The sequence below is a fragment of the Myotis daubentonii genome, chromosome 6 (genome assembly GCF_963259705.1).
Source record: "Myotis daubentonii chromosome 6, mMyoDau2.1, whole genome shotgun sequence".
NCBI classification, from domain to species: Eukaryota; Metazoa; Chordata; class Mammalia; order Chiroptera; family Vespertilionidae; genus Myotis; species Myotis daubentonii.
Window position 1 is genome coordinate 9714683 of NC_081845.1, and position 13033 is coordinate 9727715.

At 48.2% G+C, this 13033-nt stretch overlaps 1 protein-coding gene across 1 annotated transcript in view; it reads right to left on the reverse strand.

The window, feature by feature from the left end:
• The window catches only part of PLEKHG1 (pleckstrin homology and RhoGEF domain containing G1), a 193312-nt gene extending 180652 nt beyond the window's left edge, over positions 1 to 12660 (reverse strand). The window contains exon 1 of the mRNA XM_059700026.1: positions 12392 to 12660. The gene's annotated coding sequence lies outside the window, so the exon portion shown is untranslated. The remainder of the gene's footprint in view (positions 1 to 12391) is intronic.
• Between the last annotated feature and the right edge of the window lie 373 nt (positions 12661 to 13033).

The window sequence follows — 13033 nt, forward strand, 5'->3', positions numbered from 1 at the left end:
AACACAAATTCTCTCTTCTCGTGAAGAGCAGACAAGAAACAAATACACTCTTTGTCACAAATGCTATAACATAAAATTGAAGTCGGGTAGGAAGGACAGGGCTCGCCAAGGCCATATAAAGCATGACCAGGAAGGCTTCTCTGATAAGGGGACACTTGAGCAGGAAACTGGAACAAGTGAGACAGTCAGGCTTTCCTCTCCGGGAAGAGTGTTCCAGGCAGAAACCATGTGGAGGCTGGAGCTTGTCGGGGATACTGGGGAACTCAGAGAGGCCGGCCAGCCAAGGCAGAGTGAGCACGCAGGGAGGAGCAGATGAGGTCAGAGCAGGGGCCGGACTAGGGAGGGTCTTGGAGGCTGTTCCGTGGACTTGCTTTTGACTCGGAGTGAGAGAGGAAACCATATAGGAGTCTGAATTAGCGGACATATGCAGGGCCACTTTGGCTGCTGTGAGATAGTTGAGCACATGGGTCTACCAGTGGTTCTCAACCTTCCTAATGCTGCGACCCTTTAATACAGTTCCTCATGTTGTGGTGACTCCCAACCATAAAATTATTTTCGTTGCTACTTCATAACTGTAATTTTGCTCCTGTTATGAATTGTAATGTAAATATCTGATATGCAGGATGTATTTTCAGGGGTCGCGACCCACAGGTTGAGAACCGCCAAAAGGACCAGTTAGGAACCAACTGCACTAATTCAGGGAGAGAAGACAGTGGACTGGATCAAGTGGGAGCAGTGATATCTGTGAGGAGTGGGAGGACTTGCACCTTTGGGGTAGGGCCTGCAGGGTTTGCCTGTGGCTTGGACCTGAGGTCTGAGGAATGTGACCAGAGAAACGTCAAAGGCTCTCTAATTAAGCCTTTTATCTCTACCTTAAGTTCTACCATTGACCTTCCCTTGGGGTTGAGCCATTAGAAGGGCCTCTGTGAAAATGCACTCACTGGTCAGATTTGAGCTCCAGACATTGCAATCCACGCTGGCTCAGCAATTATTCTACTTGTCAAGGCAAGAGATAAATGTCCAAAAGGCTGGGAAGGAGGCATGAGTAAGTGAATATAGATTGAGAACTATTTAGGAAGTTGTTGCTAACTGATTGGACAAGGAAGGAAAGTAGCTTGCTGTGACCAATGAACTGTGGTGCTATTAACTAAGAATTGGATAAGGGGGGGGGGGGGGGGGAAACAACCCTAGGAAGTTAGAGGTAGGTCTGGAAATAGAGATTATGAATCCAATTCTGGGTGGGTGACTTTGAATCCATTGTGCAAAAGCCAACAGATAAATCCCAGAAGGCGTGTGAATAAGAGTGGAGGCTCAGACAGGCCCATGGCACAGTTTTTCATTTGATTTATTTTGAAACACAATAGGCCCTCACTATCTGAGCCAGAAAATTTAAATCAGGATATTCTAAGAGGAATTTTATTTTAATATTTTCCAAGAGGCATAGTAACTAAAACTAGGCTACCGGAATCCATCCCCTTTTAATATGAAGGGATCCTTCAAAGACCCATCTTAATAAACTAAATTTACGAATAACAGAGCAATTTTTGTACCAACACTAAACAATGTGGTTTGGCTATATCCGTGTTTTTTTTTCCAATAAGAGTGCTAAATTCTGAATAGGAGAATAACATAGACTTCTTAAACTTGTTTTTCTATTTCTGAGCTCTAAGTTGGTAAACTAGAATTAAGGGTTTCACCCAAATCCCACATGCTAGCATTGAACATGAAACTTCCCCATTCCACTCTACAGTTGAAGGAGAGAACTGGACCAAACTTCAAGTCAGACGATTGGTTCAAGGTCAACGGTGTGCCCGTGAATATGCTCTCTACGGGGAACACAAGGATGAATACAGCATAATCTCTACGTCCCAGGAAAGTCACAACCCACCAAAAGTCTGAGGTGCCCACCCTATGCAAATGGAGGCATGTTTATAGGGCTGGCGTAGGGCTGGGATCCTGTCTGGAAATGCATAGCAGTCACTCAACTGGTTTGGAACATTAGAAAGATTTCTTACCACTACAGTTTCCCCGATAGTTGCTTCTATTCCAGAATAAACACTGTTCAGTTTCCAAGTGCTCTATAAGCCAGGGAAAGGCAGGCCACGGGCATAAATATTTACAGAGCACCGCATTTCCTGCAGGCCCACATAACCTCCAAAGCAACCGCTACTGGACTCCCCTTATAGAAAATCGATGGAACAAAAACACTTTTCTAAAGAAACTTTATGAAGGGTTAAGCCAGAGCCCCTTCAATTTCTCCAGTGGGTTTTCTTTCCTTCTCATCTCCTCCTTTTTCATTTTTCCTCCCTCCTCCTCCTCCTCCTCCATCTTCTTTTTTAAATATTTAGCTACCTACTCAGAATTTCCTTTCTTCAACTAATTTTTGAAAACAGAGGTTTTTGCCTGAATTTCTTGATGTTCATTTCAGCTAGTAGACAGATAACTATTTTGTTCAACCACTTGCACTCCAGAGCTCAGAGTCTAGGAGGGAAAGCAGACAGCTGAATGGTTATGGAAAGTACCACACCATACGCGCTAGAAACGAGGAAAGGAGCATGCCAAGGAGCTGGAAGAAAGGGGCACTGGGCTCTGAGGCCTGTGGGGAGGTGAGCTTATCCATCATGGCATGTGCCGCCTTATTCACTTTCCTGAGAGGGCCCAGGACAGAGGCCGATGGAAGCAAAGGATGGAGACTGGTAAGCAGGTGGGACAAAGCGAGTAAGAGTGGCCACACTGCTTCCGAATTCCCATCAATCCCTTCTTGTGAGGCGTTGGCTTGCTCACGTTCCAGTGCTGAATCAACCCGCCTCTCCCCACCCCTTCTGTAGCATCCTCTTTGGACCACTGCCATAGCTTCCCCACTGCTCTACCTGAGAGACAACCAGCATTCATCAGACATGTCCCTCTCCTGCGTCAAAGCCAGCAGTGGCTTTGCATGGCACTTCTAAGCCATGGTAATGACCTTTAGTACTATAACCCTACACAGTCCAGGCCCTGCTTCATCTCCCACTCATGCTATTCAAACAGAGGCCTTTCTTTTCCTCCAACTCACAGAGCTTACTCCGCTCTATGCATTTTTTCTCCCTGCCTAGAATGATCTTTCCTCAGATCTTCTCAGGATCATTCTTTGTTATTTAAACCTTGGCTCAATGTTACCTGCTTGCATGGGCCTTCTGACCACCCAGACAAAGAGAGTGCCCCCCTCCCATTTCCCTGTTTTCTTTAAAGCTCTCATTACACAGTTCCCCCTCCCCAGAGCTCGCTTGGTTTGTTCATCACTGTATCCCAGAACTTAGGAAATTATATTTGTTGAATGACTAATTGTAATATGAATTCCCAATTGTAATGAACATTATGTCGCCAAAACAGTGAAACAAACAAATGTGTTTCTCTTCCCTCTCTCTTACTATTGACTTTGAAAAAATATATTTTTTATTGATTTCAGAGAGGAAGGAAGAGGGAGAGAGATAAATATCAACGATGAGAGAGAATCATTGCTTGGCTGCCTCCTGCATGCCCCACACTGGGGATCTAGGTCAAAACCTGGGCCTGTGCCCTGACTGGGAATTGAACTGCGACCTCCTGGTTCATAGGTCCACGCTTAACCACGGAGCCACGCCATTACTAGGCTCTTACTATCAACTTGTGCCTCAGGAGACTGAAGGGCCTTCTCCTGCCACTGGGATGGTTTCCCCCAGTATTTTCATGTTGTCTTATTGTTCCTGCCATCTAATAACAGGGAATAAAACTTATGGGTGACACCCATACACATAATAAAAGGGTTTATTGCATACTAGGTACTATATGTATACATTACAAATTTAAAACTATAATATCTTTATTATACTTTTGTTCCCATTTTAGCTGGCATTTTCAAATAACTTCCAAATAATATATCTAGACTGCTGAATTTCAGCCTATCCTTGCATTTTAACTCTGAGTACACAGACCTTGGAAAAACAGACTTACCTCTTCCACGCACACCGTTTTCCCCATGATTAACATCACAGTGTCTGGACACTGTGTTTGAACTAACTCTGCAACAGGTAAGCAAAGACAGTATCAGCTTGTCTTGCTGTATCTATCACGCATATTGAAGTACCAAGTAAGAGTTTTCTCGGTCAAGACCACGGTATACGTTTCTGAACATGTGTGGAGCGTTTTCTGCATATATTAGTAATCCAAAACCAAGGAGATTTTTAGAATAGTTATTAGCATAAGCCATTAGCTAGTACAGAAATGTGTTCTCGTTTTCATTTCTATAAGAAGTTCCAAACAAATACCTGTTAAGTTCCCACTTGGAAATTTCTTAAATGACAGTATTAGGTTAGAGTAGACAGTATCACATCTTGACAAGGCGAACCATAATCCATAAAGAAAACAAAGCTTGCTTTGCTCCTCAGGGATATTTTGAATTTTGAAAGGTACTACTATTATGGAGCTCATTACAACTCAAACTTTACAATTTCATAATATTTGCTTTCCTGTCAGGACAAGTTCTGGAAAGAAAGACAGAAAGAAAATAGAAGAGTGTTACATGATACTGACACTTTTGGGAAGTTACCTGGTTTCTAAGTTGCTAAAGGTAATGTTTCATTACCATAGGGTACACCCGGGGGCCACAGGGTTCCACACGCCACGGAAACGTTATTTTCACATTACTTCCTTTGCCATTTTAGTTTCAAGATCAGATCTCATTAAGTATTCTGATTCAGTGGCGTTCCTTAGACTTTAATCTCAACAACTGTTATAGAAGAGGGGGAGATGAGCATGTATCTTATAGAGAGAGTGAAGAAAAGTGGAGACAAGCCAAGACCACCAAGATTTTCCTCTATCACTATATTCCAAAAGCTTCCAAATATCTCCCCAAGCACTTTCCTCATCAGAGCCAATCCTAGCAGCTCATCCACATCTCCCACTCCTTCCCTGACCATTTCAATACCCTGACAGCCCCACCCTCATCATCCTTAGCAAGGAACTAACTCTAAAAACTTGGATCCAGGATGGGCAAGACATGACATAAGCAAAGGGTTTCTTCTACAAAAATTAATTCATAAAGTCTATGTTTTGCCCAGTATGCTCCTCTCACACCCACTCAGTAATCCTATATTCCTGATTTTGACCTTTACGTTTCGCACTTCATGTATTTTGTTGATTCAAAATTTCACAAGGGCAGGATGCCTGGATATTTCAACTGTAAGCTGTTTCAGACCAGCTCCCATGGCCTCCTTTGAGGCAGCTATAATATTCTAGCACAACATAGATGCTTAAACTAATAACAGGTTAAAGGGAACAAAAGCAGTGTCGTATATTTATGCCCCAGATTACAGTTTTCCTCTCTCCCAGCACATCAGAGAGGCGCAGATGTCAGTGTTTGAGGACTGTCTGTAATCACCCAGCCAGGGGAAGCTGCACTCAGGGATGGACTGGGATCCGCCGCTCCACCCCTTCCTCTCAGCCTCCCAGCTTGCCCACCCCCTCCACCCCAACCCGCAGGTCACAGGTCGGGCACAGCCTTCCATCACCCTAGGCTGGACCCCGGTGAGCATACACCCCGCAGTGGTCTTTCCTTTGCATCTGCCTGTCCCCAAAGACTGGGATTTCTGCTAGAGTTGCTGTCGTTTCTGAAGACGGCTGAGAGCATGAGGCCTTCAGTCACATGGGACGGGGGAGGCGGGATGGAGGTGGCTCTAGAAGAAAAAAGGTCTGCACTTTGCTTCCTCCTTGGCCAAGGGCTGACCAACCCCTCCCAGCCAGACAGGGGTTTCAGTCGCAGAGCTGGGAGAGGGTAGGGGGAGCTGAAGAGTGCCCCCCAAAAAGCAGATTCCCGAGGGTATTTGGAAGGGCACGCTCACCATGTATGGAGGGCCAGCATGCCACCTGGTGACATGTTGAAATTAAAATCAAATAGTATGAAAGCACACTTAATCACAGCTAGAAATAGCCAAGTATCGTCCAAGCCCCCATTCAGTCAACCTGACACTGAGTTAAAGAATCGTGGACTTCAGGGGGACTGGGGGAGAGACAACAGGCTCCAAACGGGGTGCAGAAAAAGATCTGGAGGAGGATTGGGAGCTAAGAGGGTGGTCAGAAAGTGAAGATCTAAGTGGTATTTTCCTCTAAACAGGGAGGAGTGTGGAACATATTGAAAGAGAACCCTGCTTGGAGCATGAAAATCCATAGCCTTTCCAGAGGAGAGAGGAAGGTTGGCTCTAAAATCCTCGCTTCTCATAATTAGAAAGGACCTACGTGGTCAGAGGGATGATCAGCCCCTTGAGATGCGGGGCGAGGAGTATTTATAGTAAATTAAATCTAGAGAACAGAAGGCAGTGAGCTCTGAGCTCATGCCTTCATTGCCCTTCGGAAGGCATTTATGCGCATTAAGGACTCACACATCTCTGCAGACAGCTGCCAAAAGGGATTATCCAGCTGCAAGAACCGCCCAACTGCACGCCTACCCAAGTATGTGTAAGTCAGTTTCACTTCAACAGGATTCCCTAATGCACTTTGTTCATTCAAATGACCAGAGTGAATGTTTTAAACTTTTAAAAACACATCAGAACACAAATGCCTTACAATACTTTCATTTACTGTCTTACTGAACTCTCTGCCAGATCCAACTCAACAAACAAAGAGACTCGGTTACAGTATAAACCTCTGGAGCCGAATCCTGTAGGCAACCACAGAATAAGGCTAGTGTATCTAATGAATATTTATTGAGCATAAATATAAATGCATTTTATTGGTGCTAAGAAATTTTTTCCCCCCACAACATACAGACACACCTTACAAGAAGAGGTGATGCCAATTTTATGGTCATTTCTTAGTGGTACATTTAAAAAGAAATGGCCTTTGTAAAGTATATGATTGTCTAACCACTATGCTGTACACCTGAAATTAACACAAAATAATATTGAATGTAAAAAAAAATAGAGTAATTAAAACAAAGAAAAGGTGTATTTCAAAAGTACCATAGACTTGATGAAACAGGAACTCGTCAATTTTATTACAGTTGCTGTCAAATGCTGCCTGAGAGGCTTCCCAGAGCACCAGACTAAGGAGCCCAACCATCACCTGGGTTCCCCCAGCCTGCTGAGCACATCTCTATGGAGACCACGCTTCTTGTGGTGACTGCTTGGCCTAGACCAGCATCAGGCATCATTCTAAGCATAGTAGGTGCCAATAAATGGCTCCGGAATGAGGAAAGGTCACCATTTATTGAGCAATTACTACATGTTGGGCCCTGAACTAAATATTTTACAAAGGAAATTGTCATTTATCTTAGCAACTTTAACGATGAGGGGACCTGTAGCAGGTAAATGGAGAAGCCGGGATGAGACCTCAGCTCAGTCTAACTGCAAAGCCAGACACACAGGCACTATGTCATCCTGTGTGTCACATACAAGCCCTGGGAGCTCTGTGCTGAATTCTGTGTCTGGCCCAAAGATGTACAGCAAGATCCCTGAAGCTAGGGAGAGGGAGAGAGCTGCTCCCCACCCTTGGAAGGTAATATGTATCTACAGGATGGCCACATTCCCCTGTCTTTCCAAGTGCTTATGTATGAGGTCTTGAGTTAACATAGATGTGGGGATGCCTACATTTCTGCCCAATAAGATGAGAAGAGGCTCCAAGGAAGAGGTGGAGACTCCAACTTTGTATGGAAGGATCCCTCCATCAATGAGGGTGACACAGCCCACCTCAGGCTCTAGGAGTTATGTTGAATGATAGGGACGTAGGGGTAGACAGGGGAGGAGCTCGAAGAACAGTAGCTACAAAAGCATTGAGTGCCAGGCCCGTGGGTCTGAACTTCATTTCATGTGTTCAATGATCTTCATCAATGACCTATTTCAATGTGGGCTTCATTCCATCCCAGCCGAGCCTCTCTCTCCATTCACATCTAACTCAAGGAAGAAGGTTGAAATTGGGCACTGCCATTCCTAGATCAACTGATTGCTATGTCTGTTAGAGACTTCTAACCCAGCGCCAAGAGAGCATAAAGAAGACCGGCTGGCCAAAGGAGTGACAGAGGAGATTTGGTTATAAGTTAGTCTACATCACTTCAGCTCAGCTAGAGCCTATGGAATTGCCAATTTGGGTCTCCACGAAAATCCGGAAGGATCTCACAAACATAAACTGTTTCCTTTAGAACAGAGCTGGACAGCCCGGCCTGCAGCCCGTTTTGTGTGACTCTCAAGCAAAGACTGGTTTTACATTTTTAAAGGTTTGCAAACAAACAAGCAGCTCCCCACCCAATCGAAGACTATATGAGAGAGACAGACAGACCACAAAGCCTAAAATACTCACTATCTGGCTCTCTACAGGAAAGAGCTCACCGCCCCTGACCTAGAACTGCCACCCTCCCCCGTCTGCATTCAGACACAGGTCATTTAAGTGCTCGACGCGACCAGACACAGAGAGAACTAGGTCCCTTTAAAAGTAGAGCTAACCTACCCTCATGGCATGGTGATTTATTGATTAGTAATTCCTCTTGTGAGAATTCTAAAGTTTGGGCGATTACTAGACTCACCCCCATTTTAATGTTGTCTTGGATATCTTAGAAAGATGTCCTTCTTATGCTTAAGGACTTGCTGCTTCGGGGCAAATGCTGTACTGGTATGACCTTCCCAATGCGCTGGAGCCTCGGCAGCACCCCGGTTATGAAAGCTTACCAAAACCGCCGTCTTAATTAGAGCCCGAGAAAACCCTGCCTCCCCTCCCATCAGGTTAGGACATCCAGTGGGCGTAGCTGGAATCTTTTTAAAACTTCACCTACCATTAGCACTCTTGCAAGGTGCCTTCCTCTAAGATGATGCTGGAAAGGGCAAAGAAGAGGAGGGGTGTAGATTTTCCGTTCCATGAATCCAGCATACCTTAGTTTCCCATCTAACAGTAATTCAATATTTACCCGAAGATGATGTTCAGGTTTGGAAATTTTTACTGGCCTTGTATCTCATCGAAAAAACATTTTTTTGGTAAACTTGTGTATACAGACCGAAAAGATACTCAAACCTGCCTCAAACATGAAAACTATTTTAGATAGAGTGCACAATCAACTCCTAGTCACTGCGGGAGTGGGGGGGGGGGGGGGGCGGGGCGGGGGAGAGCCACCCAGGCAGACTTGAAGGTTTCTGCAGCCTCTGGATGACCCGTGGCCAGGTTATTCCACAACAAACCCGGGCCGCCTGGCTGGGATGATGAGCTGCCCTTCTGCCGTCGTTGCTAAAGCACCTGTTGCTTTCCGTCAGCGTGGGCAATAGAAAGAGGAACACGTACCATCTCTTAATGACTTGAAAGCTGGCCCTGCAGTCAGTTCTACTTGGCACAGATGCCCAGGGCTCTGGATGCCCGCTGAGACTGGGGTCAGCTTTTCATTGTATAGAGCAGGTTGATGCAGGCTGCTGAAACGTTATATTGCAGATGCCAATGCATGCGAGTACAAGGCTGCTTAGGGTCTCCGTCTAGAAAATGTTCCCATTCCCATTCCCATTCCTGCTTGAATACTCGAGCACTGGCCTTAGAAACCACATTTTTCCTAAGTCAAAAGGGACAGTGATTTTTTTTTTCCCTGAAAGAGTGAAGCATTGCATTTCATTAAAAATGTGCCTCCATGCCACCGTTATGTCAAGGTAGTGCAGTTGAGGAGAGAGAAGTGAACGTGGGTTAAACCATAGCTCAGCCGACGGAGAACTGCGGAACCTCCAGCGAAATCACTCATTCCTGGGACTCAGTGGATCAACAACAATCGTCTTTAAAGTGCACAGCCTGCCAAATTCCACAAATTATTTCATTAATCATCCTCACTGCTCAGCATGAACCCAGAGAGAGAGGCCATTATTTCCTAAATTACAGAGGAAGACATGAGCAAAGGTGAGATAATCCGGAGAGAGTCATCAGCTATGATTGTTACATTTTCCTGGCTGTAAACTAATCTATGTCTAAATAATTTCCTAGAGGGGTCAAGGTCTCGGTGCCAATGAGCTGCGGAGGCACACTTCACACCCAGGCCGGCCCCTTCCAGAGCACTCAGTCCTCACCTCTAGTACTCCACTAAATCTTTAGGAGGTTGGGGCTGATGTAGATCACCCGAAATTTAGCCTAGGCCCTACATCCCAGCGTCACTATTCCCTGGATCATCCAGGAGGAGAATTGAAAGATGACAACTGTTTGAAAGACCAACTACCAGCAATGAATGGCGGGAGGGGAGAGAAACCCGCAAAAAGTGGATTGCAGCCAGGAGGATTCGGAGTAGAGATCCAGGAATTGCTTTTAGTTTACTAAGGGCTCAAAAGACATCACTGCTGCTGAAGCATTTCCCATATTCATGTGCTAGACCACAAACCATGAATTCTTAATTAAATCACTTTAAAAACTCATATCCTCACAGGAGGAGAACAAAACAGTACTGGCTATTCCTGGATTTGAAAAATGATTGCCACTTCCCATCGGTTTGTTAACAAGTGATCCTTTAAACTCCTTGAGGTACAGATTGAATTTCCCAATATTTAAGCTTGGATTTGGCGGCGATCATTCCTAAGTAAAGTGCTGTAGGAAGCGGGTGCCCATGGGAAAGATGCAGATGAGCAGGAAAAGGTGATTAAGGCATGGATCTGACAGCCAGAGAACCATCAGAAGAGAGGTCCAGGGAGTGGCTACAGGAGGGAAGAGGAGGTGATGCAGCGATGGCTGTGGGATGTCCTGCGGAGGAGGAAGCCAGTGAGGTGGGAGAACTCTGGGGAAAAGCATTTCTTTCCTTAGGTGGCCTGGTGGCTCAGAGACAGGGCCTCAAATCGGACAAGAAAATCGGACAAGGGAAGCCAGAGGGTCACATATTAAACCATCACTTTTGTATCTAAGTCTTTAATATTGTAGACAAAGTAAATACCACAGGGGGTGGGGTGGGGGTGGAGGATTGAGCACAAAGTTTTAGAAACGGCCTGGTTCATATAAACCACTTCATGAGGGAGGTAGCCAAGGCCACCTGAGGAGCTCGTAGGGTCTCAGCTGGCAAAGCCCACCTTACAATGGAGTTTTCTTACTCCTTGAAGTGATTGATGGGCTTGGAGATGTTTTAATAGCGTTTACTCGAAGTCCAAAGTCTACACTACATCCTTTAAAAGCATGCCAACTACAGAACACGGGGAAGCCAGCAGATGCCGATTGTAACACTCGATAACCATTTTTATAGTGCTCCCCGACCGAGCTGGCCTGCACTTCTGCTCCATGCCAAATCTGGCCCAAGTCGGCATTCTGGTCTCCTCCCGGTTTGAATAGGAAACACAAGGCAGGGCTGAATCCGATCTGTCGGAAACCCCCCAAAGCAACTCCGCCTCTGGGATCCACAGTGTCCTTTGTGAGGCCGGCTGGACACAGGCTCCCGGGGGACTCACCCTCGGGGATTTCAAAAATATGTGCAGTAGCAGCGGCCACCTGAGGGTGGTACCGAGGAGCGGGAGGACCAGAACTTCATGGAACAGCGGCTCTGCAAACAAGCCTCCCCCAGCGCCTTTTTAAAAAGTCACCCACCTCATTGTTTCCGATGAACGGAATAAAACTGAAGAGCGTAACGACTTTTCCCAATTAGACCCTCCTTCTGCGCCTCGTTGAAAGCCAGACTCTCATCCGAGGACACAAAGAGGGGCGGGCTGCCGCGTCGCCCGCAGACCCCGCGGTCCTCCGAGGCCGGAAAGGTCGGCCGAGTCCCAGAGGAGACCAGGTGCTCCCTTTACCCCCGTGACAAAGGCGCCATCGGCGTTCGACCCCCTCCCGTCCAACCCCCAGGCAGATTTGCGGGCTGGGCCGCCGAGGCTGGTTCTGCAAAGGCAGGGACCCTCCCGCCCGGCCTCCGATCCGCCGCGGTCCTCGGTCATCTGCACGGGGGCCGGGCGCCCGGACCGGTGCCGGGAGTTGCCCTAAGGTGGCCGGCGGGCGGGTCCCGTCTGGGGACCGTCCTGTTGGAGAGGCGGAACCGGGTTTGGAGCACTCGGGGGTTCACGCAGGAGCTCCTCGGAGGAGCCCACGTTGCAGCCGCCGTGGCTGCGGGTGCAGCGCGGGGCCGCCAGGTCGAGGCCGGGCCGGGCCGGGGCTGGGCTCGGGTTCGCAGCCAGGAGCCTGGAGCCGGGCGGCGGCGGCGGCGGGTCGCCCCCTCCAGGCGGCGGCGGGCAGCGGCGGGCCCCGGTCCCGGCGGCGGCGGCGCCCCCCAACCCCGTCCGTCCCCTCCCCGAGGGAGCGCGCAGGGGAGCGGGGCCCGGCACCACGCGCCGCCGCCTCCACCTGCGGACGTGGGGCTCCGGGCAGGGGGTCCCTAGATCCCCTTCCCATTCTTCGGGGCTCCCGGCGAGCGGGGTCCCATCGCTGGAAGGGACCCCGGTGTGAAGGCAGGGAGGACGCTTACCCGAAGAGGGGCGGCCGCCGCGGGGCCGCGCTCGCAGGTCCGGTCCGGGAAGGGGCCGGTGCGCTGCGCTGCGCTGCGCTGCGCCGCGATGCGATGCGCCGGCTCCGGCTCCGGCTCCGGCTCCGGCTCCGGCTCCAGCGCCTGCCGAGCGCCCTGCACCGCTGCTCGGCGCGGACTTCCTCTTCCTCGGCTCGCCCCGCCGCCGGCCGCGCCCCGGCCCGCCCCTCTCCGCGCCGAGATGCGGGCTCCGCGGTACTGGAGCCTGGGTCCCCGTCCCGCCCCCCCTCGGCCCAGGGGCAAGAAAGGTGGGAAGGAGGAGAGAGAGAGAGAGAGAGAGAGAGAGAGAGAGAGAGAGAGAGAGAGAGAGAGAGAGAGAGAGAAAGCGAAAGAGATTGAGCACTTGGACTTGTCTCTGGAGCCTTGCCAAACAGAGCAGTCAAATTACAGCCCCTGGGGGGGAAGTTTAAAAAAAAAATCCTGCTACTGTTTTTGCAGACACATCACTTTTCTTCCTTTTCCAGGATCTTCAGGGGCTTTTCTTTAAAATCAAACAAAAATAATTCTTTCCAAGTCAACCTGCCAGTGTTAACACAGAAGCTCTGGGTGATACGTAAAAGAGGGGGAAGCTCACTTTCTCAGGCA